The 27,488-nt window shown below is 31.5% G+C and overlaps 1 protein-coding gene across 6 annotated transcripts in view; it reads left to right on the forward strand.

Moving 5' to 3' along the window:
• LOC127723087 (uncharacterized) overlaps nt 1–27,488 on the forward strand; it is a 74,879-nt gene that overhangs the window by 40,716 nt on the left and 6,675 nt on the right. The window contains exon 1 of one of the 6 annotated variants that reach the window (XM_052229528.1): nt 26,268–26,344. The exons of the other annotated variants lie outside the window; for them this stretch is intronic. The gene's annotated coding sequence lies outside the window, so the exon portion shown is untranslated. Of the gene's footprint in view, nt 1–26,267; nt 26,345–27,488 lie in introns of those variants that run through there. 6 annotated transcript variants of the gene reach the window in all.

Here is a 27,488-nt window from a genome sequence, read left to right on the forward strand (position 1 = left end):
CGTTCATTCATTGCGGTTTTTATATGATAGTCGGTTATAGAGCTCATCAAAGCTTATATTTTATCTCAGGGTTAAAGTGTATATATATGTTCCGACTTTAAATAAAATTTACATTCATACTTACTTTCTTGTGAACACTTAATTAACTTCATCGTACATAACGTTCATACAGATTCATGAAGTTTTGTGTAAAATTTATTTATCATCTGTAAACATTTCGTGGTTATTCAGTGAATCTTGGCTGGGACTGACACATTTTAATATAATGATACATGTTCTACGTATAAACAATAACATGATGACATTTCTACGACAGAACAGTTAAAATTGGAATTTCTATTCAACTGAGCGAAATGGGCTTAAAAATATACTGTTGGCCAACTGTTATTTGTTAAAAAATATTCCGCCAATTAAAAACAACAGTGCTTTTGCAAAATTTAGATGTGGGGTAGCTCCACTTAAAATAGAAACTGGAAAGTATGAAAGAAAAAAGTCCACGAGATGACATGTGTTGTAGCTCTACTATTGAAGATGAACTTCATGTCATTTTAAAATGCCCATTATATGTAGATTTAAGACAAATTATGATACATTAAGCTAAACATTTTAATGAACATTTTAATCTTTTATTATCAGATAGCGAAAAATTTATATTTTTATTTAATAACGGCAATGTTGCTGCTATGGTTGCCAAAAACATCAACAATATTTCATTGAAAAGAAACGGCATTTTGTTTCCTAGTTCTCAAAGAAAAAATGTTTTTTTTTTCATACAGTACAGGTGGACACTGTAAATTTTAAATGTAAATGAGTAAATATATTGTGTCTTAAAAGTCTCTCATTATTCTTTTTAAGATTGGTACATACAATACAAATGTTTTAATATTTTTATGTTTATTTCTGTGATTCTCATTTTATGTTTGTATGTGGTGAGACTATAATAAAATATTGAATCAGTATAAACATGATTAATGTTCAACTTGAGTCATTTCTCCAATGTTGAACAATGCAAGATTATAATTCTTCGCTTATTTGGCAAATTCATATTCTACTAAATATTCAAACATTTAAGTTTGATAAATACCATTACAAATATAATTTTTGTCTTCGTTTCTGATGGTCACGTGCAGGTAAGGTTATTCCATTGAGAAAATACAATATACAAGTTTGGGTAAATGTGGATTGCGGATTAAGATTTTAGATGTCAAACTTGAATTAACAAATTAAACTGAGGGGAATTTAACACGAATATGTATTTTCTCTTCAACAGTGTTTTTATTCTCTGTTCTTTATTTTCATTTAAAATAAGCTAAATATGTTTTGTGGAAAATTGAATACAAATAAACATATGTATTTGAAGGCATTTTTTTAATTAAACAAGTATAAGATCACGCAAATATATCCCGTATTCCTTAAGAAGGATTTTAAATTGAGGAACTTTTTAAACTTGAAATTGTGTTTACGAGTTTAAGATATTCTTTTTTATTTAATTTTTTTGATAAAATAGTTAAATATATTGTATTATCAAAACAAGTCTTTATTTAAATGGAATAAACATGGAACACTTTCACAGATTCACTTTTCATTGTGTTCATGGTTGCATATCAAGGACACCGTTTTTAATGTATGTCTAAAAGATTAATATCCGAAAAAATAATTCACAATAGTACTTTGTATTAAAGAATGACGGATTATTTTACCATGGGGGTATTTTTTGTTCCGTTACTGAGGACATTTTTTTGTCCTTTATGAATCCATATGACAAATTTGACTCCAATAAGGATAAATTTTATCTTATAGAAAAATCGGTAGTTTTTATCCGATAGATTTTGTGTTCATCTTTATCGGATATAAAAGATTGAAAAATACAAACAATTAATTGAAGTTTCGTATGCATCTATCACGATCCAGCAACTTTTGACTAGTATAAAGGGTTGCCTTGGTTTTATAGCTCAAAACGGTATCATTTGTTTTGCTTTACATTGGGTTAAATAATGAAATGTATGTTTCAGAAATTTACACAAGTTTGATTTCGGCTTTGACTCCGGGGACACTGTCGTTTACAGTAAAAGACAAAAATCTACACATGTACGTTCTTATAAAAAAGAAGTTGTGGTATGATTGCCAATGTTCATCATTATATCATAATTATTGTACTCCCCCTAATAATGAATCTATAATATATGCCACTGGACGTTAAACGATCAACTATTAATTCATCCATCTTATCCTTTTAGTTTTGTGATAATTTGCATATCAAATACATGAAACAACAGGGGCGGATCAAGCCATTTTAAAAAGGGGGTTCCCAACCCAGGGCAAAAAGGGGGGGGGGGTTTCCAACTATATGTCCCCATTCAAATGCATTGATCGTCCAAAAAAGGGGGGTTCCAACCCCCTGAACCCTCCTCCTGGATCCGTCACTGAACAACTGCAGAGTTTCACTAAAGTTAGAAGGCCGATATTACTGCACATATAAAACAGACATTAACATCGATCCTTACGTTTTGATCCCCTCACAAAACAACACATTTCATGCATCTATAACGCTTTTCTGGATTTACTTTCACTAGGAACGCTCAATGCTAAATATTTGAAAGCCAAAGAATGTATAAAATAGATAGGAGTGTAGAGCTATATGACCAATAAAGGGCCTATACACATTCACAACATTCTGTGTATTTATGTGTCTGTCCAAAGTCAAAAGCACGTAGTTCAGTGGTTTTCGTAACATCAACTCTGTTATATACATGTATTTGGGCTTTTTTTTGTGGCAAGATACATGTAGCTTTGAAATAAAGAAGGCCGTTAGTTTGCTCAATTGAATTGTTTCATATTTTTTTCATGTCGGGGCGGGGCCTTTAATAACCGACGTTACAGTTCCCGTATTTTTTCATTATTGAAGGTCGCATAGATATAACTGCTAGCATTCCTCTTGATTTGAACTTTCTTGAATAGTTGACTCACTAGCAATTATACCACATTTTCTTATTTTTACATAAGCCTTCAATCCATCAAAAGCCAATTTAGTCTGCTGTAGCTGAAACCTACGATTCTTAAAAAAAAAATCTAAATTTATATACTGACAATTTAAGAAATGTTTGTCATAGATATCTGTTCGTGATATAAGTATCAAAATATTTTAGCTATGAAGATGTGTAAACCCTTAAATAAACCCTATTTCTTTGGGCAATACCTACGGGAATTAAAATAATAAAAACCATTATTAGAAAATCGGAATATATATGTGTGTATGACTCGGAGGTGCAACGGAGATCATAAAGTTTGATGGCCACGCGTGAAGTGCGCTGGTCTGCGCCGAAGTGCGATGAGCTGTTCGATGGTTTGCGATGGTTTATATAACGCGGGATACCTAGATTAAAGTCTACAGATGTGCAATTATTATGAGCAGTATATTTGTTTCAATGTCAGTATATAAAGCATTTACTAGTGTTATTGTCTATGAATGTAATAGTTAAAGTTGCCGCGTACTAATTTAGAGATCGTCCTATTTGATGTTTTGCATGTGGAAATTATTCTTGCTTCGACATGTATCTTTACTTAATTTGTTCCTCTAATGAGATCATCATTTACCGTTATATAACCATAAGAATAGTTTCACGGTGGACCCGTATGTATTGAGGGAATGACACTTCATCGTACGTAAAAACACAGTCCTACATGTATATTGAATTTTACCCACAACTCAGAAAGTTGACCAGCGGGGGTATGCTTAAACCTCTTATTCTAGATGTCAGGTAACTTACTCGTGTTTATGTTGGATTGCTGTCTGATTGACGAATATCCGTCATTTTCTATATATATATAACAAACAAATTTAAATTATATATATATATATATATATAAAGAAAAGTTAAGTAGAATCCGTATGCTGGTAACTTATAAGAAAATTAATAAAAGATAATAACGGTTTCAATTCATCACTTTTACTAGCGCTTTCACTGCTTTTACAGATCTTCAGGTAATATATATATATTTAAATTTGTTTTTTAGGGATGCATCTAGTTGCACCTTTTCATTTAAAATATATTTCCGTGAAGTAATCTCAAAAGATTACTCACTTCAATAAAAAATAAATAAGGGAAATGAAACCTCTTCTCGCATGTTGCACTTTATGTAATTGTTCTCGTCGACAAAATACTGCCTGGAACTCAATTTTGGTATAAATATAAAGAAGCCACATTTGGTTCTTAAATGGATATTTTTTACACACCTAAAGCTAGGTAAAGCCTATCTCTTGATATAGGCTCTTAAATTCGGCAACTTTTAGAGACCGACCGTGCTTGGGCTGTATAGCCACTCAAGGTCGCTAAACTCTCATTATCCGTTTAGAGATTTTCTGAAAATACGATGGTTACTGTCTCATTAGAAACTAAAACCTTATCAAATATGGTGGCCTTCGGCTGTCATCTGCTCTTTTCGGGTTGTTGTCTCTTTGACATATTCATCATTTCCATTCTCAATTTTAAAATAACTAAAAATATGATAAACAGTTGTCAGATCAATATTCATTTAACAAGCCAGTGCGTTGATACAGGTTATATTCCACTGAATTTACTATATCCGTTATTATTACGTAATTATATAAGTCCCGTGTCCAGGTAAAAATAACAATTTGTGGTTTGTATGTCAGGTGAAAGTGACAACGGGTGGTATGTATACTAAAATGTTTATCGTCTTCCATTATACATGAGGGTGTGGATGGGGGTTTATAGAATAGAAAATTATTGACCAAAAAATAAAGAATACAAAAAATAACCAGACAAATATATAGAAAAGAAAATGATGAGGTACTAGAATATATGGAATAAAGAATGATCGACAAAAGGTATAACGATTAGAAAAAATTGCCTAAAATGATAGAATACAGAAATAATGAATCCCTATTCAGACCCTCATAATCTGACGATGACATTTAGCTTTAGGACAATTATGGGCATGTGATACAGTTTTAGAACCACAGTGATTTTTTTTTTACAAAAGTTCACATATATACAAAATCAATTTGTATATGTAATAAAAATTATATCTTCAAGTGCTAAATTTAAAAGACAAATGGGTTTGAATTATTCGACATTAAAAAATTTTACTTATAACATTTCGGTTTCTTGGACATTTTTGCCCTTTGAACAGACATCCTTAACTTTTTTGTTTCAAAAGATAAAGATATGCGGATTTCGGTAAAGAGAATAGGAATATCTTCGTTATAAAATTGGGCTCTACATTTGTGTAACAATTCTTTGTTAATATTTAATTTTTGTGAAAAGAAATTGATACAAGAAGAAAAAACGGTATTTCTGTTGTATATTTATCTAGTTAAAAAAAGTCGGTAATTTCTTCATAAAAGTTGCAACGAATAATCTTCATACAGTATCAAGCAAAATGTCATGTCTAAAATGAGGGGGCCATAACTGATAACACTTTTTCCTTAAAAAAATGAAAAAATAATTATTTGGATAAGAAAATAACCCAGATATTTAGATATATTATAATAAAAAATTTTTTTTAATTTTTTAAAAATAATTTAATATTCATCGGTTTATATATGATTAAATGAAAAAAATAGAAAATTGTTAAGTTGTTTTTAAGGAAGGAAAATAATGTTTGTCCCGAGAAAAAAGCCCCCCCCCCCCTTATAATTGATCATTAATTTACCTAAGTGGGGGCTTAAATTTGGAGACCGATCGCGAGGCCTGACTGCCATAAACAACAGATAACGAACAGCAAACAGTGGATACACCAATTGATATGTATGAAAGACAACGGCGGACACAAAATGATTGCACTGAATAATTTCAACTACCATTGAGATCGTTTTTTTTTTCAAATCTCCTTATCAAATTAGAAATGCATTTTAAAAAACCTTGGGATATCTTTTACAGTTTGGAATTGTTGGAATTTGAATTAAAAATTGCATTTCCCAAAGAGTTTCAGGTAAGACCCCGAGAATCTCACCTCCAAGAAATTTGAAGTGCCAGGATGTTTGAAAATATGTATGAATTTTATTACATACTTGAAATTGTATAAGGAATATAAAAAGATTCAGTATGTTTACTGTACAAACAAGCAACAGACACCAAGTGATGGATAAAATTGTGGCTTATATTGTTTAATTTATTTTTACTGAGAGCAAAATTTGATTGATTGATTATTCAGTGGTTGTTTAAACGTCCAGTGGCAAAAATTTCATGCATATTCAGGACGAAAAGCCGTTTCAGAAGTATATTATGAAGTATTTGGTATTACAAATGTTTAAATTTTCTCATTATTTGGTAAATTTCATTTTCTTAGCTATTTCTAATTAATTTGTACGAATCAGATTTTTCTGACAAATTATATATTTTGCTCTAAATTAACTCATACGATTCTGATAATATAAAGAACATTGTAACTTAAGTAAAAAGAGATTATGATTGTTTAATCAGTTGTTATGTAAGTTCGCTCGTGTCAGTCGGATCACTGATTTTCGGCAATATCAAGGAAAAACCGGCACGTTTCAAATATTGTTCAACTACTCATTTAATGGTGATTCTTTTTCTTTAAAAATTGGAATTTATGTAATAAAAATCTATCTACCTCTACCATAGTATGAAAACAGAGTACAAGTAACACGTCCCTCCTAGTCCTTAAGGGCATATTATAAGTCCTTAGCAGTGTTTAGACGTACAGGCAGAAAACAGTCGAAGGCCACCAATGGGTAGAAAATCCCGCACCGAAGGCGTTTTTCAGCTGGTCCCTAAACAAAAATGAATTTTAGTTCAGTGATAATGGACATCATACTAAACTTCGAAACATACAAATATTTCCTAAATTTCGGAACGTAAACATATGATAATTAATTAGTTAAGGTTACAAATTTAGGCAGATAGATAGAAGGGGGGGGGGGGGGGGTTAAAACCACCCCTTTTATCCTGGGTTGAGAACCCTCTTTTTAAAAATGGCTGGAATCGCCACTCTTTAAAACGTAGCAATTTCTAAATTATTTATATTAAGTAGAATCATAAAATCGATGAGTTTTATAATTTGACAACACTCATTGATATTGGAAATACTATACTACAATAAATTTATTTAATACATGGAGTGTTTAGTAAAACTGTCGACCAATCAACACAGAAAGCGAGATATCTAAAATTTGTATACCCTTATAGATTTTCATTATCATACATCAATTTTAAATGCAATTCCAAATAAAATGGCTTTGAGAATCGTGTATTAAGCGCTTAAGGTTCATTCCTCAATGAATCATTCACCGTGCGTGTATCGTGTGTTCATCATTCATCGTGCATCGTGCGTGTATCGTGCGTTCATCATTCATCATTCATTTTTCGTTAATCCTCCGTGTAACGCTCATCGCTCATCGTGCGTGTATCGTGTATCGTGCATTCACCGTGCGTGTATCGTGCGTGCGTGTATTGTGCGTGTGGTCAGTTTGAATTTTAGAAGGTCTGTACTAATCATTTATAAAATGCTATTTTACTTTTATAGACCATCTTTATATCATAATACAGTAATACAAGTATGTTTTACTTGTATCAATTACCATGTATGAGGGTATAAATGGGGTTTACAGATAAAATAATGCTCAAAAAGTAGAGATTATAGAAGAAGAAAAAATGGGCGCCACATATATAGAAATCAGATTAAAGGTGTGAAGATATGAAAATAGAGAAGGATTGGCGGATCAAAGAGTAGAAAGAAAAAGTAAAAAAAAAAATAAAAAAAGATTTAGAAATAAAGAATCGACTCCCCACACCACCACTATCCCCACACACACCATCACCACCCTCACTCGCATACATACATGTCTAAACAAAAATATTTAATTTTGGTTTCAAATGTGAGACTCTTACCAATATTTTCACGGATTTCGTTAATTTTACACACAACAATATACATCTATCAAATACAAGCTAGGCCAAAGGTTTACGAGTTTTTTGTTTGTTTGGAGAACACCAGTCGTTTGCGTGAAGGTCTAGATGGTACTGTTTGTGAAAAAATAGAGAATAATGTGCAGAAATAAAGAATGGATAAAAATTGCCTTCAAACTTAAAGAATACCTAAAAATTGCCTTAAATAGAAAAGATTGCAGAAATGAAGATCCTCATCCAGACCCTCGTATATCACATGCTTTTAGGCCGTTAGGTTTCACAATTAAATTGCTTCATATTTTTCATGTCGGGGCCTTTTATAGCCGACTAAACGATATGGAATTTTCTCGTTGTTGAAGGCTGTACGATTGCCTATAATTGCTTACAGCCACAATAATTGACCTTTGGTGGATAGTTGTCTCATTGGCAATCATAACTCATCTACTAATTTTTATATTTGACGTTAAAACAAAACTTTATAAATTCATGCGTCCGAAGCATTTTTTTCTGAATATAGATTACCTTCATCAGGAACGATCAAATTCGAATATCTGAAAGCAAAAGATGCATAAGAATTGAAACAGTTAAAATTAAGAGATATATATGATCAAAAGGGACCTAAAAATAATAGCCAAATCTGTCTATGGTCAGTTAACTTCGCCTGAGCAAATTGAAACCTTAGTTGGTTGGAGAAATAAAATAGAATGTGTCAAAGTTCACCATGTGAATAAGGTATTGTAAAAAAAGAAATTCACAAAATTATATCAAACGGTAAATTGTCTGAACCAATCTCTGAGAAAAATGTATTGGATGTAATCTGTTTCTTACCTTAACGTTGTGCATAGTCTTAAACATCTTTTTAGTGCTCTGTTTTCTGTTACTCCAAATTCTAGCTTTCACCTGCCTGTAGTGAGTCTGGCAATCGGAATGGGTATATAAAACAAGAACATGTTATAAATAGAATGTCATCTATTTCATATCAAATATCAATGTATAATGATGACGATGATGGATTCCAACTTAACTTCCAGTGGCAAATTATTATCCATTCAGGTCGAGAACATGTTAATGTAATATGAATATTAACCCTTCTTTGTACTAGACCAACACGCTGAGCCAGATTGTTAACGTGCTAGTGCACATGTCACCTTACCCGAACACATTATTTTGACTCCTAGTCGACCAGTCTTTATTTGCTCTTACTCCTTAATGCCACGTGCTTAATGGAGAAGCAGCAAAGACCAATTATAAATAGAAATAAGAAGATGTGGTATGAGTGCATATATATATAGATAAAACTCTCTATTCAAGTCACAATGCACTACAAACCAGTAAAAGTCTGAAATGGCCTATATCTGTACTCGACTGTACTGATTTTTACTCGACCAGTCTGAATTGGTCTGAATTTTACTCGACATTACTCGACCCCAGTCTTAACCATACTCGACTGTACTGATTTGTACTTGACCCTTATCTTTGCCATTGAAAATAGTCTGAACTATTACTCGACCAGTCTGAAACAGTCTTAACCCATTCTCGACCTGTACTCGACCTATTTTTTTCAGTCTAAACCATACTCGACCAAAGGTCTGAACAATACTCGACCAGTCTGAACCATATTTGACCAAATAGCCTCTACTTTTTCTAAATTTTAACTGTTAAAATAAATTTCTTTTTAACTGACATGACAACAGCCACAATAAAATAAAGATATATTATAAAAACAGATTTTTACATTCTTACATGATTCTCAGATGTATCGAATAGAGATAATTAATTCAAATCATCTTATATAATAATTTAATTATATTAATTTTAAAGTTTTAGAGTTTTGTTAAAAAAAGATTTTCTTTTACCTAAAAACCACACCGATACTAAGGGTAATTAAACCTTATTAAGTTGCTTCTTGTTTGGCATGTGTTTTTTTTTTAAATTAATTTTCCTAAATTCCTAAATAAAAACTACATAGGTTTCATGGTTACATACAAAAAATGTACAATAGTTATATAATTATCTTTTTAATGAGGTAACAACAGCGAACAAAATCACTGAAATTGTTTAACTTTATTTTAGAAATATATCTATTATTATAATTTGGGATGTATTATATACAATATATATCAAAAAGGGATAAAAATTAAAGAAATTAATAAAATTGTTCTTCTGATTAGTGGTGAAGTATAAAGTAATACCTCCTGCTTGGGGCAAACTCATGAAAAAGATCACACCTGGTCAAAGAGTATTAAATTCTAAATAACATTCATTCAAAATTGAAACAACCTGTGAAACTTAAATCACAAGGCCTTTTAAATTCACTAGACAATAGACAATACTTTATTATTAAACCTCACAGACACATAGGTGTACAAGAGGACATCGTATATACACGTATACACATTTTTATACTCAATACATTTACACTACACATAATAATGCATGCATGCATGGTAAAATACAGCAAAATGTCAATTTACAAATTACCATAACATTCAACTCAAAAAAGACAAATATAAATCATATGTATCGTGTAAGTATTTTTAAAAATATTGCTAAGTTTTTGTTAAGTTCTACATGACAAAATGTTAGAAGCTGTTTTAATTTGTACTCCGTTGGATTTGCAGTATAAAATTCTGGTATATATTTATTTCTAAACAGTTTTATTTCCTGTTTTTGACATTTGAATAGATAATGAAATTCATCTCCTATCCGGTTTCCACAGAGATGACAAATTCGCTCATTTTTTGGTATTCTAGACCATCTTCCCGTTTCTACAGGAAATTTTAAATTTGAGCATCTGAATTTTGCTATATAAATCCTGTCACACAGCTTCAACTTTATTAAAAAGGTTTCCAAACGAAATTCCTGTTTGTAATGTAAATAAAATGCACCTCTTGAAGAGTTATTCATTTGGAAAACCAATGTTGGATAAATTGGTCATTCAGTTTTTGTGAAATAATGTTCTTTAAACCCAGTTTATCTAATGAAAGTTGATTTTGCCAAATAAAACTAATTCCATTTTCGTCAAATATGGATTTAACGTACGTAATCCATTTAAATTTTGTGGGGTATTGAAAATGTAATTTGAGCATTAATTTATACATAATGGAAGATAACTTGTTATTCTCCAATAATAAACTATTCCAAAACATCACCATTTTACGTTTAACAATAATTTCCAAAGGGAATCTTCCGAGTTCCCCATACACCATATAATTTGGTGTACTGCTTCTTAATTTCAAAATATTTTTGCAAAATTGAAGGTGTATTTTCTCAATGCTATCTTTACTTTCAAATCCCCATACCTCTGAAGCATATAATAAAACAGGACTAACCAATGAGTCAAAAAGTTTAAGCTGCAAATCGACGGGAATACATATATTTTTTATTTTTCGGTATAGAGCATACAAAGACTTCTGTGCCTGATCAAGAAGTTTTTTTCGTGCAGTACAAAAGCTGCCATTGTAATTAAAAAGTATACCAAGGTAGCAGTATGAATCAACTATTTCAATGTTTTCTCCATACATCCTAAAATTCTGATTTCTTTTTACTTTCTTTTTACTAAAAATCACTGCTTTAGTTTTGCTTGTGTTAATCTTTAGTGTCCATTTTTTACAATATTCTTCAAAACATACAAGGGTTTTTTGTAATCCTTCTGCACTTTCAGACAATAGCGCAGTATCATCTGCGTACAGTATAATAAACAATTTAACATACATTTGTAATGATTCCAAGCACAGATTTGAAATATTATCTAGACTTTCTATATTATTTTCCACAAAATAACTTTCTAAATCATTTAAGAACAAAGAAAATAAAAAAGGTGATAAATTTTCACCTTGTTTTACTCCTGTGTGAGATATAAAAAATTCGGAAAATTCATTTCCTTTCTTGACACATGTTTTTATATTTAGATAAGTAATACACGAATTTAAGAAAAATAGGGCTTTCTTTTTACCTGTAAAACACACATGTACTGAGGTAATTAAACCTTATTAAAGTGCTTCTTGTATGCCATGTCTTTAATTTTGACAAAAATTATTTAAATTTAATTGAAATAAATTTTTACTGTAACTTTGGAACACATTTCCTTTTTTAAAAGTTTATCACAGGATTACTATGGAAGTTCTATTATCATGATTATGTTAAATTCTTGGTTTAATAAAACAAAGGTGTCATTTTTTAAATTTATTAAGTTGCTTTATATGCTATTTTATATATATTTTAATAAAAAAAATGTTCACTGCATTATTAACTAAACTCATCTGACACCATAAATCTATACAAGGCTTAAGTTAATGGTGAAAATTGTCCAGTAACCATAAAATATATCTGAAACATTCAAAACAATTTGAATAACATTGAAAATATTAGTCACAAATCAGTTTTGAGATTATTTGATCAGCTTGTTTTATTTTTATTTTAAAGGTGATTTATATGTATGTATATAAGTGTTGATGAATATGGTGATGAAGTTATATTATGTTTATGGTGAAATTTTGGTTTCAATGCTATATTGAATACATTTTTAATTTCAAATTGTTGTTCAAATTTCTAGCCAGGGGAAATAGCTGTTGTTAAAATCAGTTCCTAAATTGATGAAATACAATAGATAGATACAAAAAATGGGTCTAGGTTGGTTAAGACTTGGTCGAGTATGGTTCAGACTAGGTCGAGTATGGTTCAGACTAGGTCGAGTATGGTTCAGACTAGGTCGAGCATGGTTTAGACTAGGTCGAGCATGGTTCAGACGGGTATAAAATGGTTAAGTACTGGTCGAGTAAGGGTCGAGTACAAGTTCAGACTGTTAAGTATGGTTCAGACTACAGTCGAGTATTATCAAGTAAATTTCAGACCAATTCAGACTGGTCGAGTAAAAATCAGTACAGTCGAGTACAGATATAGGCCATTTCAGACTTTTACTGGTTTGTAGTGATGTAAAAAGTAAACAATTATAGGTCAAATTACGACCTTCAACACTGTGGCTTGGCCCACACCGAACAGCAGGCTATTATAAAGGGCCCCAAAATGACTAGTGTAAAACAATTCAAACAGGAAAACCAACAGTCTAATTTATATAAAAAACGAGAAACGAGAAACACTTATGGACCGCATTAACAAACGACAACCACTGAACAACAGGCTCCTGACTTAGGACAGTTGCATACACATGCAGCGGGGTTAAATGTGTTAACAGGCGCCAACCTTCACCCTAACCTGAAACAATAGTGTAAAGTTACAACTTTAAAAGACACACTATAATATATCAATTGAAATGGCTTGACTCGATCAAAAAGACATATAAACAAAAACAAGTAAACATACACTGAACGAATAAATTTGAACTGTATAAATATGTTGTCCTGGAGAAAATTTAAAGCTTCAGTCATATCTTCACATTTCCAGTAAGTGTATCTAGCATACTTTCCTTTTTCGTTACAGAAAAGGCTTTAAACGAGTTCCAGCGAATAAATTTGCAATGAAATTTTCGAAAGACCACTTAATTGAATATGCAAACTTTTGCTTGATAAGATTGTGTGAGAGTGTAGTGTAGAGAGTAGAAAAATAATAAATGTCAATAGAATTAAAAGGACCTTCAAAAGCACGTAATTTATCTAAAACCTCTAAAGAATTTTTAACATTTCAAAAACAATTAATACCATTATTTTCATAAACTTTATTACAAAAGTTAATAACCAGTTCTTTGATAGTAGTAAGGGAGGTAGTTAGAAGCACTGACAGATTAGTAGTAGAACACTTACTAGATGCGGAAGCGAAACGAAATTTAAATGGTTGTTTGTGTAATTTAGGTAACCAGTACACAGTTGGGACTTTCAAATGTTCGTAAGAGGCTTTAAGCTGGGTAGTGGCAGATATGCTTGTTTACAATTTGACTCTCTGGAGCGTATGGACCTGGATTTTGGAGAACTTCCGTGTAGTATATGCTTGACACCACCACTACATTAGTGGCTGCTTTGTCTGCCGGTACGAACACAAATCGCTTTGCGAGTTACTGGAGTTTTTTTTATATTCCAGAAACGGGTATATCATGAACCCTATTATTAATTTCAGAATTGTTTTCAAAGTGATATATATGAATATCAATAGTATAGTAATTTTATTCAAATAATTGTGTAGAGATTTTGTATCAGATTTTTCACGTTTACACCAATTTTTACAGTAGGTAGACAGAGCGTCTTTAATGACCTGACGACACTGTTTCCAATCTATAACAGAAGGAGGAAGATATTTCGGTCCTTTCTTAAGAAAAGTTTTGAACTCACTGTCTTCAACGATGTTGAGGTCTCCTGAAAGGACATGACCATAGGGAACATATCTAAAACTAGATGTTTCACAGTCTTAAGTGGAAGGAGCTTTATTTTCTATATTGACGTCTGATGTTACTGACGTATAATTAAAAGTAAAACTTCTGCTGGGTTTTTTGTACGAATACGAAATAATAGGTGGTTCTGTATTATCAAAATATGAAGGTTTTTGTCTATGGATGGTAGCATCATTGAATATACTAGATAAGTTAATAAAATCAATACCTCTATTTACATATTTTAATTTAAGAAAATGCCGTTTATGATTTTCAGGTTTATCGATACTAGGAAACAGCCTGTGATGACAAAAGGCTGTAATGATATGGGTGTATTCAAACAGCGGGCTGAAAAATGAAATTTTATCACACACCAGAAATATATCATATAGTTTACTTATTGGTATATGACCAAGTTTGCATAATAATTGATGTCTACCATTTTTTTTTATTATAGATAACAGATTAGCAAGTGTATAATTCATACGATGTTTAATAAGTAGATTACGGTTTTTACGTTTACCATGAGACCTATTATTTCGTAGCCGCTTATCACAAAGTCTTTGATTTGAACCAGCTGGGGTTCGAATTCACGACCTCCTCGAGGCGAACACGCTACCACGGCACGAGACCACCGAGGCGGTTTAAAAAAAATCGGTGACCCATGACTATTTTAGGTAATTAATACGGAATTCCATGTATCAAAACCAAGGATTTGTATAGTTATAACGATACAAATCCTTGCAACAACTCAGTATAATTTATTAAGAAAAAATGTATGGATATACAAATGGAGATTCGATGATTGTGAGGCAATTTTAAGGTTCAATAGAGCTTATATTTTCTGTATTTTAAATGGTATTCGTCTGTAATGAGATAAAGCTTTTAACATCATTGTACATTGAAGAACATTTTTTACTAATTGCATGTGTTTTCTATACAAATTTTCATCGAATTCAGTATCATTTCAGAGAATAAAAGAGATAAATGTGTTTTTTTTTTTTCATTTTTCAGTATGTACATGGTATAGTTAAACGGCCATGGTTGATTGTGCTAAAGTTTATCAAAATCTGTGAAATTGCCAATTTACCGTTCCTAGGTACGCGTTTTAAATCGACTGTCTTCTGCAAACTTTGACTGTAAAATAGAAGAAAACAATCGGCTTAGATTTTGAACGAAATATGCTGAATTTAACACAGGAATGCAGGGGCGGTTCCAGCCATTTATAAAAGGGGGGGGGGGTCCAACTATATGTCCCCATTCAAATGCATTGTGTTATATACTTGATTTGCATTCGTAGTTCAGTACATATCATACCGGAATCACAGGGGTGCTCCGGGATGATGTTTGTAAGTAGTATAACCATCTATATCCTCTGTATCATATTTAAGGTAGCACGGTAGTATTTGCATTCCAGAATTTAGGTTGCTCTTTTGTGTACCCTACTTAAGTCAATGTATCTGAACATTATGATTGGACAAAAAATACAGTATCAACTGAACATACTTTCCCAAACTGAGGGATGAATCAGGTGTAGAAAAATATGAAATAATTTTACATACAGATGAAAATGAATTTTTGAGAATTTTTTTTAATTTTGTATTCACTGCACGATAAAAGACCTAAAAGCACTGGTGGCCTTAGATTCTTAAAGATAGCAAAAAAAGTAAACGGTCATGATACATATTCAAATTCATTTCTGAATAGTAAAATGAAAGTACTTCAGTTAACTGTGAATGTAGAATTTATAGCAGTGTTAGAAAGTGGTGAAAATTCAAAAAAGGCTATCATTATCCCTTATGGGTCAGGAAATACTACCGTGCCACCTTAAGGGGGATATACATGTTTACACTAAATCAATGAAGGATTTTTTTTACCTATGCAATTTGTAAGTTTATCAATAAAAAGTTGATTAAGGGCAACTATGATAAAAACAGCCCTTAAATTCCACCCCTGGGAGTGAAAATTGCTGATTCAGCAAATTTTGCCTGATCTGTGGGTAATAAAGTAAAAATTTACCTAGAAAGTAGAACTTCATTATTTTTATGTAACTTGCAATACATTTTTAATTATAAATGCTCACTATAACTTTTCGCAGTGTCTGACACATGTGCAACCACTGGAATTTGAGACGCGACATATTTTATTTGCCTGTACATCCTATTATTTTCACCGAAATAAATAAATTGCATAATTTCTTATTTTTTTCCACACAAGTACAGCTTTACTAGTTTTCTTTAGGTTTAATTTGTAGTTCTGTGGTAACATGACACCAGTATGAGCTTTTTTGGAACCAGCAAGTGGTTAAGGGGTCCTTACTTATTCATTTAGCCCTCATATTTGACTGAAATAGAGATAGCAATAGGGGTTTCTTTACACTGACAAGACATTTTTTTTTACAAAGAATGTAATTATGACTGTTTATCAGCAATATTAAATAGTTTATTCATTTTCCATGCAAATGTCATTAATTGTTTTGATTTTCTGACAATGAAAAGCACAATAAAGGTAAAATGATTATGTAAGGGGACATAATTTAACTTAATGCATACATGAGAAATATACAAACAGTCAACTTAGAGATATATTCTAGTACATATATTGTCAAAAAGATTTTAGAATGATAGTTAACTGCCATCTAAAGAATCTTGTTGTGTTGCCTTCATAATCTGGAAATGCTTAAAGTAATGTAAGGCATGCTGTAAAATGTGGAATGGACTTGAATATCATTTTTCATGATTTGGTGCTTAAACTGTTTCTTTCAGTCAGATTAACTATAAATAGAGTTGGCAATCCAATAATTCCTCCTCAATCACCATGTTTGACTTCTGTGTTGATTTGAAACATCATATATTTGGATTTTGTTCACTCCTTAAGTAAAAATGGTAAGATGATAAAAAAATGAAAATCTGCAAGCTGGGGTAGGGGTGTAATCTTTCATTTTTTTTTTGGTAAGAAATAAGTGCAGACTAGTATTCTTTATTGTAATATGTTACATCGTAAGAAGGCTATGCATCATAGGTGTCATGACTGATTTCAAGTTTGAAATGTCTTGGTTACGGTAGTATTTGCATTCCAGAATTTAGGTTGCTCTTTTGTGTACCCTACTTAAGTCAATGTATCTGAACATTATGATTGGACAAAAAATACAGTATCAACTGAACATACTTTCCCAAACTGAGGGATTAATCAGGTGTAGAAAAATATGAAATAATTTTACATACAGATGAAAATGAATTTTTGAGAATTTTTTTTAATTTTGTATTCACTGCACGCTAAAAGACCTAAAAGTACTGGTGGCCTTAGATTCTTAAAGATAGCAAAAAAAGTAAACGGTCATGATACATATTCAAATTCATTTCTGAATAGTAAAATGAAAGTACTTCAGTTAACTGTGAATGTAGAATTTATAGCAGTGTTAGAAAGTGGTGAAAATTCTAAAAAGGCTATCATTATCCCTTATGGGTCAGGAAATACTACCGTGCCACCTTAAGGGGGATATACATGTTTACACTAAATCAATGAAGGATTTTTTTTACCTATGCAATTTGTAAGTTTATCAATAAAAAGTTGATTAAGGGCAACTATGATAAAAACAGCCCTTAAATTCCACCCCTGGGAGTGAAAATTGCTGATTCAGCAAATTTTGCCTGATCTGTGGGTAATAAAGTAAAAATTTACCTAGAAAGTAGAACTTCATTATTTTTATGTAACTTGCAATACATTTTTAATTATAAATGCTCACTATAACTTTTCGCAGTGTCTGACACATGTGCAACCACTGGAATTTGAGACGCGACATATTTTATTTGCCTGTACATCCTATTATTTTCACCGAAATAAATAAATTGCATAATTTCTTATTTTTTTCCACACAAGTACAGCTTTACTAGTTTTCTTTAGGTTTAATTTGTAGTTCTGTGGTAACATGACACCAGTATGAGCTTTTTTGGAACCAGCAAGTGGTTAAGGGGTCCTTACTTATTCATTTAGCCCTCATATTTGACTGAAATAGAGATAGCAATAGGGGTTTCTTTACACTGACAAGACATTTTTTTTTACAAAGAATGTAATTATGACTGTTTATCAGCAAGATTAAATAGTTTATACATTTTCCATGCAAATGTCATTAATTGTTTTGATTTTCTGACAATGAAAAGCACAATAAAGGTAAAATGATTATGTAAGGGGACATAATTTAACTTAATGCATACATGAGAAATATACAAACAGTCAACTTAGAGATATATTCTAGTACATATATTGTCAAAAAGATTTTAGAATGATAGTTAACTGCCATCTAAAGAATCTTGTTGTGTTGCCTTCATAATCTGGAAATGCTTAAAGTAATGTAAGGCATGCTGTAAAATGTGGAATGGACTTGAATATCATTTTTCATGATTTGGTGCTTAAACTGTTTCTTTCAGTCAGATTAACTATAAATAGAGTTGGCAATCCAATAATTCCTCCTCAATCACCATGTTTGACTTCTGTGTTGATTTGAAACATCATATATTTGGATTTTGTTCACTCCTTAAGTAAAAATGGTAAGATGATAAAAAAATGAAAATCTGCAAGCTGGGGTAGGGGTGTAATCTTTCATTTTTTTTTTGGTAAGAAATAAGTGCAGACTAGTATTCTTTATTGTAATATGTTATATAGTAAGAAGGCTATGCATCATAGGTGTCATGACTGATTTCAAGTTTGAAATGTCTTGGTTACGGTAGTATTTGCATTCCAGAATTTAGGTTGCTCTTTTGTGTACCCTACTTAAGTCAATGTATCTGAACATTATGATTGGACAAAAAATACAGTATCAACTGAACATACTTTCCCAAACTGAGGGATGAATCAGGTGTAGAAAAATATGAAATAATTTTACATACAGATGAAAATGAATTTTTGAGAATTTTTTTTAATTTTGTATTCACTGCACGATAAAAGACCTAAAAGCACTGGTGGCCTTAGATTCTTAAAGATAGCAAAAAAAGTAAACGGTCATGATACATATTCAAATTCATTTCTGAATAGTAAAATGAAAGTACTTCAGTTAACTGTGAATGTAGAATTTATAGCAGTGTTAGAAAGTGGTGAAAATTCAAAAAAGGCTATCATTATCCCTTATGGGTCAGGAAATACTACCGTGCCACCTTAAGGGGGATATACATGTTTACACTAAATCAATGAAGGATTTTTTTTACCTATGCAATTTGTAAGTTTATCAATAAAAAGTTGATTAAGGGCAACTATGATAAAAACAGCCCTTAAATTCCACCCCTGGGAGTGAAAATTGCTGATTCAGCAAATTTTGCCTGATCTGTGGGTAATAAAGTAAAAATTTACCTAGAAAGTAGAACTTCATTATTTTTATGTAACTTGCAATACATTTTTAATTATAAATGCTCACTATAACTTTTCGCAGTGTCTGACACATGTGCAACCACTGGAATTTGAGACGCGACATATTTTATTTGCCTGTACATCCTATTATTTTCACCGAAATAAATAAATTGCATAATTTCTTATTTTTTTCCACACAAGTACAGCTTTACTAGTTTTCTTTAGGTTTAATTTGTAGTTCTGTGGTAACATGACACCAGTATGAGCTTTTTTGGAACCAGCAAGTGGTTAAGGGGTCCTTACTTATTCATTTAGCCCTCATATTTGACTGAAATAGAGATAGCAATAGGGGTTTCTTTACACTGACAAGACATTTTTTTTTACAAAGAATGTAATTATGACTGTTTATCAGCAAGATTAAATAGTTTATTCATTTTCCATGCAAATGTCATTAATTGTTTTGATTTTCTGACAATGAAAAGCACAATAAAGGTAAAATGATTATGTAAGGGGACATAATTTAACTTAATGCATACATGAGAAATATACAAACAGTCAACTTAGAGATATATTCTAGTACATATATTGTCAAAAAGATTTTAGAATGATAGTTAACTGCCATCTAAAGAATCTTGTTGTGTTGCCTTCATAATCTGGAAATGCTTAAAGTAATGTAAGGCATGCTGTAAAATGTGGAATGGACTTGAATATCATTTTTCATGATTTGGTGCTTAAACTGTTTCTTTCAGTCAGATTAACTATAAATAGAGTTGGCAATCCAATAATTCCTCCTCAATCACCATGTTTGACTTCTGTGTTGATTTGAAACATCATATATTTGGATTTTGTTCACTCCTTAAGTAAAAATGGTAAGATGATAAAAAAATGAAAATCTGCAAGCTGGGGTAGGGGTGTAATCTTTCATTTTTTTTTTGGTAAGAAATAAGTGCAGACTAGTATTCTTTATTGTAATATGTTATATAGTAAGAAGGCTATGCATCATAGGTGTCATGACTGATTTCAAGTTTGAAATGTCTTGGTTACGGTAGTATTTGCATTCCAGAATTTAGGTTGCTCTTTTGTGTACCCTACTTAAGTCAATGTATCTGAACATTATGATTGGACAAAAAATACAGTATCAACTGAACATACTTTCCCAAACTGAGGGATGAATCAGGTGTAGAAAAATATGAAATAATTTTACATACAGATGAAAATGAATTTTTGAGAATTTTTTTTAATTTTGTATTCACTGCACGATAAAAGACCTAAAAGCACTGGTGGCCTTAGATTCTTAAAGATAGCAAAAAAAGTAAACGGTCATGATACATATTCAAATTCATTTCTGAATAGTAAAATGAAAGTACTTCAGTTAACTGTGAATGTAGAATTTATAGCAGTGTTAGAAAGTGGTGAAAATTCAAAAAAGGCTATCATTATCCCTTATGGGTCAGGAAATACTACCGTGCCACCTTAAGGGGGATATACATGTTTACACTAAATCAATGAAGGATTTTTTTTACCTATGCAATTTGTAAGTTTATCAATAAAAAGTTGATTAAGGGCAACTATGATAAAAACAGCCCTTAAATTCCACCCCTGGGAGTGAAAATTGCTGATTCAGCAAATTTTGCCTGATCTGTGGGTAATAAAGTAAAAATTTACCTAGAAAGTAGAACTTCATTATTTTTATGTAACTTGCAATACATTTTTAATTATAAATGCTCACTATAACTTTTCGCAGTGTCTGACACATGTGCAACCACTGGAATTTGAGACGCGACATATTTTATTTGCCTGTACATCCTATTATTTTCACCGAAATAAATAAATTGCATAATTTCTTATTTTTTTCCACACAAGTACAGCTTTACTAGTTTTCTTTAGGTTTAATTTGTAGTTCTGTGGTAACATGACACCCGTATGAGCTTTTTTGGAACCAGCAAGTGGTTAAGGGGTCCTTACTTATTCATTTAGCCCTCATATTTGACTGAAATAGAGATAGCAATAGGGGTTTCTTTACACTGACAAGACATTTTTTTTTACAAAGAATGTAATTATGACTGTTTATCAGCAAGATTAAATAGTTTATTTATTTTCCATGCAAATGTCATTAATTGTTTTGATTTTCTGACAATGAAAAGCACAATAAAGGTAAAATGATTATGTAAGGGGACATAATTTAACTTAATGCATACATGAGAAATATACAAACAGTCAACTTAGAGATATATTCTAGTACATATATTGTCAAAAAGATTTTAGAATGATAGTTAACTGCCATCTAAAGAATCTTGTTGTGTTGCCTTCATAATCTGGAAATGCTTAAAGTAATGTAAGGCATGCTGTAAAATGTGGAATGGACTTGAATATCATTTTTCATGATTTGGTGCTTAAACTGTTTCTTTCAGTCAGATTAACTATAAATAGAGTTGGCAATCCAATAATTCCTCCTCAATCACCATGTTTGACTTCTGTGTTGATTTGAAACATCATATATTTGGATTTTGTTCACTCCTTAAGTAAAAATGGTAAGATGATAAAAAAATGAAAATCTGCAAGCTGGGGTAGGGGTGTAATCTTTCATTTTTTTTTTGGTAAGAAATAAGTGCAGACTAGTATTCTTTATTGTAATATGTTACATAGTAAGAAGGCTATGCATCATAGGTGTCATGACTGATTTCAAGTTTGAAATGTCTTGGTTAAGGTAGCACGGTAGTATTTGCATTCCAGAATTTAGGTTGCTCTTTTGTGTACCCTACTTAAGTCAATGTATCTGAACATTATGATTGGACAAAAAATACAGTATCAACTGAACATACTTTCCCAAACTGAGGGATGAATCAGGTGTAGAAAAATATGAAATAATTTTACATACAGATGAAAATGAATTTTTGAGAATTTTTTTTAATTTTGTATTCACTGCACGATAAAAGACCTAAAAGCACTGGTGGCCTTAGATTCTTAAAGATAGCAAAAAAAGTAAACGGTCATGATACATATTCAAATTCATTTCTGAATAGTAAAATGAAAGTACTTCAGTTAACTGTGAATGTAGAATTTATAGCAGTGTTAGAAAGTGGTGAAAATTCAAAAAAGGCTATCATTATCCCTTATGGGTCAGGAAATACTACCGTGCCACCTTAAGGGGGATATACATGTTTACACTAAATCAATGAAGGATTTTTTTTACCTATGCAATTTGTAAGTTTATCAATAAAAAGTTGATTAAGGGCAACTATGATAAAAACAGCCCTTAAATTCCACCCCTGGGAGTGAAAATTGCTGATTCAGCAAATTTTGCCTGATCTGTGGGTAATAAAGTAAAAATTTACCTAGAAAGTAGAACTTCATTATTTTTATGTAACTTGCAATACATTTTTAATTATAAATGCTCACTATAACTTTTCGCAGTGTCTGACACATGTGCAACCACTGGAATTTGAGACGCGACATATTTTATTTGCCTGTACATCCTATTATTTTCACCGAAATAAATAAATTGCATAATTTCTTATTTTTTTCCACACAAGTACAGCTTTACTAGTTTTCTTTAGGTTTAATTTGTAGTTCTGTGGTAACATGACACCCGTATGAGCTTTTTTGGAACCAGCAAGTGGTTAAGGGGTCCTTACTTATTCATTTAGCCCTCATATTTGACTGAAATAGAGATAGCAATAGGGGTTTCTTTACACTGACAAGACATTTTTTTTTACAAAGAATGTAATTATGACTGTTTATCAGCAAGATTAAATAGTTTATTTATTTTCCATGCAAATGTCATTAATTGTTTTGATTTTCTGACAATGAAAAGCACAATAAAGGTAAAATGATTATGTAAGGGGACATAATTTAACTTAATGCATACATGAGAAATATACAAACAGTCAACTTAGAGATATATTCTAGTACATATATTGTCAAAAAGATTTTAGAATGATAGTTAACTGCCATCTAAAGAATCTTGTTGTGTTGCCTTCATAATCTGGAAATGCTTAAAGTAATGTAAGGCATGCTGTAAAATGTGGAATGGACTTGAATATCATTTTTCATGATTTGGTGCTTAAACTGTTTCTTTCAGTCAGATTAACTATAAATAGAGTTGGCAATCCAATAATTCCTCCTCAATCACCATGTTTGACTTCTGTGTTGATTTGAAACATCATATATTTGGATTTTGTTCACTCCTTAAGTAAAAATGGTAAGATGATAAAAAAATGAAAATCTGCAAGCTGGGGTAGGGGTGTAATCTTTCATTTTTTTTTTGGTAAGAAATAAGTGCAGACTAGTATTCTTTATTGTAATATGTTACATAGTAAGAAGGCTATGCATCATAGGTGTCATGACTGATTTCAAGTTTGAAATGTCTTGGTTAAGGTAGCACGGTAGTATTTGCATTCCAGAATTTAGGTTGCTCTTTTGTGTACCCTACTTAAGTCAATGTATCTGAACATTATGATTGGACAAAAAATACAGTATCAACTGAACATACTTTCCCAAACTGAGGGATGAATCAGGTGTAGAAAAATATGAAATAATTTTACATACAGATGAAAATGAATTTTTGAGAATTTTTTTTAATTTTGTATTCACTGCACGATAAAAGACCTAAAAGCACTGGTGGCCTTAGATTCTTAAAGATAGCAAAAAAAGTAAACGGTCATGATACATATTCAAATTCATTTCTGAATAGTAAAATGAAAGTACTTCAGTTAACTGTGAATGTAGAATTTATAGCAGTGTTAGAAAGTGGTGAAAATTCAAAAAAGGCTATCATTATCCCTTATGGGTCAGGAAATACTACCGTGCCACCTTAAGGGGGATATACATGTTTACACTAAATCAATGAAGGATTTTTTTTACCTATGCAATTTGTAAGTTTATCAATAAAAAGTTGATTAAGGGCAACTATGATAAAAACAGCCCTTAAATTCCACCCCTGGGAGTGAAAATTGCTGATTCAGCAAATTTTGCCTGATCTGTGGGTAATAAAGTAAAAATTTACCTAGAAAGTAGAACTTCATTATTTTTATGTAACTTGCAATACATTTTTAATTATAAATGCTCACTATAACTTTTCGCAGTGTCTGACACATGTGCAACCACTGGAATTTGAGACGCGACATATTTTATTTGCCTGTACATCCTATTATTTTCACCGAAATAAATAAATTGCATAATTTCTTATTTTTTTCCACACAAGTACAGCTTTACTAGTTTTCTTTAGGTTTAATTTGTAGTTCTGTGGTAACATGACACCAGTATGAGCTTTTTTGGAACCAGCAAGTGGTTAAGGGGTCCTTACTTATTCATTTAGCCCTCATATTTGACTGAAATAGAGATAGCAATAGGGGTTTCTTTACACTGACAAGACATTTTTTTACAAAGAATGTAATTATGACTGTTTATCAGCAAGATTAAATAGTTTATTCATTTTCCATGCAAATGTCATTAATTGTTTTGATTTTCTGACAATGAAAAGCACAATAAAGGTAAAATGATTATGTAAGGGGACATAATTTAACTTAATGCATACATGAGAAATATACAAACAGTCAACTTAGAGATATATTCTAGTACATATATTGTCAAAAAGATTTTAGAATGATAGTTAACTGCCATCTAAAGAATCTTGTTGTGTTGCCTTCATAATCTGGAAATGCTTAAAGTAATGTAAGGCATGCTGTAAAATGTGGAATGGACTTGAATATCATTTTTCATGATTTGGTGCTTAAACTGTTTCTTTCAGTCAGATTAACTATAAATAGAGTTGGCAATCCAATAATTCCTCCTCAATCACCATGTTTGACTTCTGTGTTGATTTGAAACATCATATATTTGGATTTTGTTCACTCCTTAAGTAAAAATGGTAAGATGATAAAAAAATGAAAATCTGCAAGCTGGGGTAGGGGTGTAATCTTTCATTTTTTTTTGGTAAGAAATAAGTGCAGACTAGTATTCTTTATTGTAATATGTTACATAGTAAGAAGGCTATGCATCATAGGTGTCATGACTGATTTCAAGTTTGAAATGTCTTGGTTAAGGTAGCACGGTAGTATTTGCATTCCAGAATTTAGGTTGCTCTTTTGTGTACCCTACTTAAGTCAATGTATCTGAACATTATGATTGGACAAAAAATACAGTATCAACTGAACATACTTTCCCAAACTGAGGGATGAATCAGGTGTAGAAAAATATGAAATAATTTTACATACAGATGAAAATGAATTTTTGAGAATTTTTTTTAATTTTGTATTCACTGCACGATAAAAGACCTAAAAGCACTGGTGGCCTTAGATTCTTTAAAGATAGCAAAAAAAGTAAACGGTCATGATACATATTCAAATTCATTTCTGAATAGTAAAATGAAAGTACTTCAGTTAACTGTGAATGTAGAATTTATAGCAGTGTTAGAAAGTGGTGAAAATTCAAAAAAGGCTATCATTATCCCTTATGGGTCAGGAAATACTACCGTGCCACCTTTATTAGCATGCCTTCTCTCTCTCTCTTTCCCACCGCATGTTAGATAGTCACACACAAATATATTGAGAGCGGTAAATAGATTATAGAAACGATTTCGTCCTTTATTAGTCCCCCAAGGACGTTGAAATTGATCGTCAAAAAAAAGGTGGTTCTAACCCCCAACCTGGAGCCGCCACTGGGAATGAGGGTCAGGAATGTAGTACAGCTTTGATGAGAAATACGGCAATTCCGAGATAGTCGGTTTCTCCGGTTTTGATTTTTGTTTAAATACACGGATTAAAAATAGCATTTCTTCACCAACTGATAACAGGTAAGTACATTTTTGTAAATAGATAAATAAGCTATATTTAGAGTCGGCATAGTTTATAAAACAATGACATAACATAAGCTCAATCAACATTTTGATCGACATACAGAGTGAAACTAATTTAACATAAATGCACTATATTAAAAAAAAAAAAACACCCAGAGAAAGGAAATATACTGCACAAAGTAAATAACACACCACTTCTACCAAAATATAGTAGACTAGTTTCTTTTATGGTGAAACAATTTCCGGTTTTCTTCTAAAAAAATTGCAAAGGTCTTTGACATTTCAAACATAACCTTGAAATTAATCCATGGTTTATAGAGAAATATTTATCTGTTTATTTTAGTGCCAACAATGGGAATTCATAATAAAAAGTTTTAAAAAGCAGTCGTGACTATATAGTCAATTTCGAATTAGCCATTAGACGAAACTGAACGTCATGGTAATTTTTGTTGTTTTCAGATGAAGAGATATACATGACTTCAGTTTTAACTGAGTTGGCAACATTTTTCATTTTTTCGGTTTGAAGAATTTTTGGTGTAAAAGACAACAAAATCTTCATTTCAACAGCATTATTTTGATGTCTATAAACACATGTTACGCCAGAAATGTTGAGTCAAACTTTTGACTTATTTTATTCCGTTTTTGAAAAGTTATATGCTATAGAATTTTTAACTTCAAAGAAATTAATTGATGTGGTTCTTTTCTTCTGTCATGTCTGTTGTTGAGTATTAGTATGAAGATTGTATAGGCAGAGAATCTAAGTATTAAAGAAAAACAAAAAACAAAAAAAACTTAAACTAAGAATGATTATAAAGCTTGGGAAATGTATAGCATAAAAGACCCATTTTAATCAGTTGCAGATCCAGGGGAGGGGGGGGGGGGGGGGGGGTCCTCAGGTGTTGTAACCCCCCTTTTTTGACGATCAATGCTTTTGAATGGGGACTTATGGTTGGAACCTCCCCACTTTATCCTGGGTTGGGACCCCCTCCCCCTTTTAACAATGGTTGGATCCACCCATGTTAATATAATGTTCACTTCAATATAATTTGTAGATAGAATAGGAAGGCTTAATTGAGGATCACCATCACTTCTTTTGTTTCTTTGTGTCCCCTAATGTAATCAGAACCTATTTTGGATGTAA

Source organism: Mytilus californianus, unplaced genomic scaffold (genome assembly GCF_021869535.1).
Source record: "Mytilus californianus isolate M0D057914Y unplaced genomic scaffold, xbMytCali1.0.p SCAF_13, whole genome shotgun sequence".
Lineage (NCBI taxonomy): Eukaryota > Metazoa > Mollusca > Bivalvia > Mytilida > Mytilidae > Mytilus > Mytilus californianus.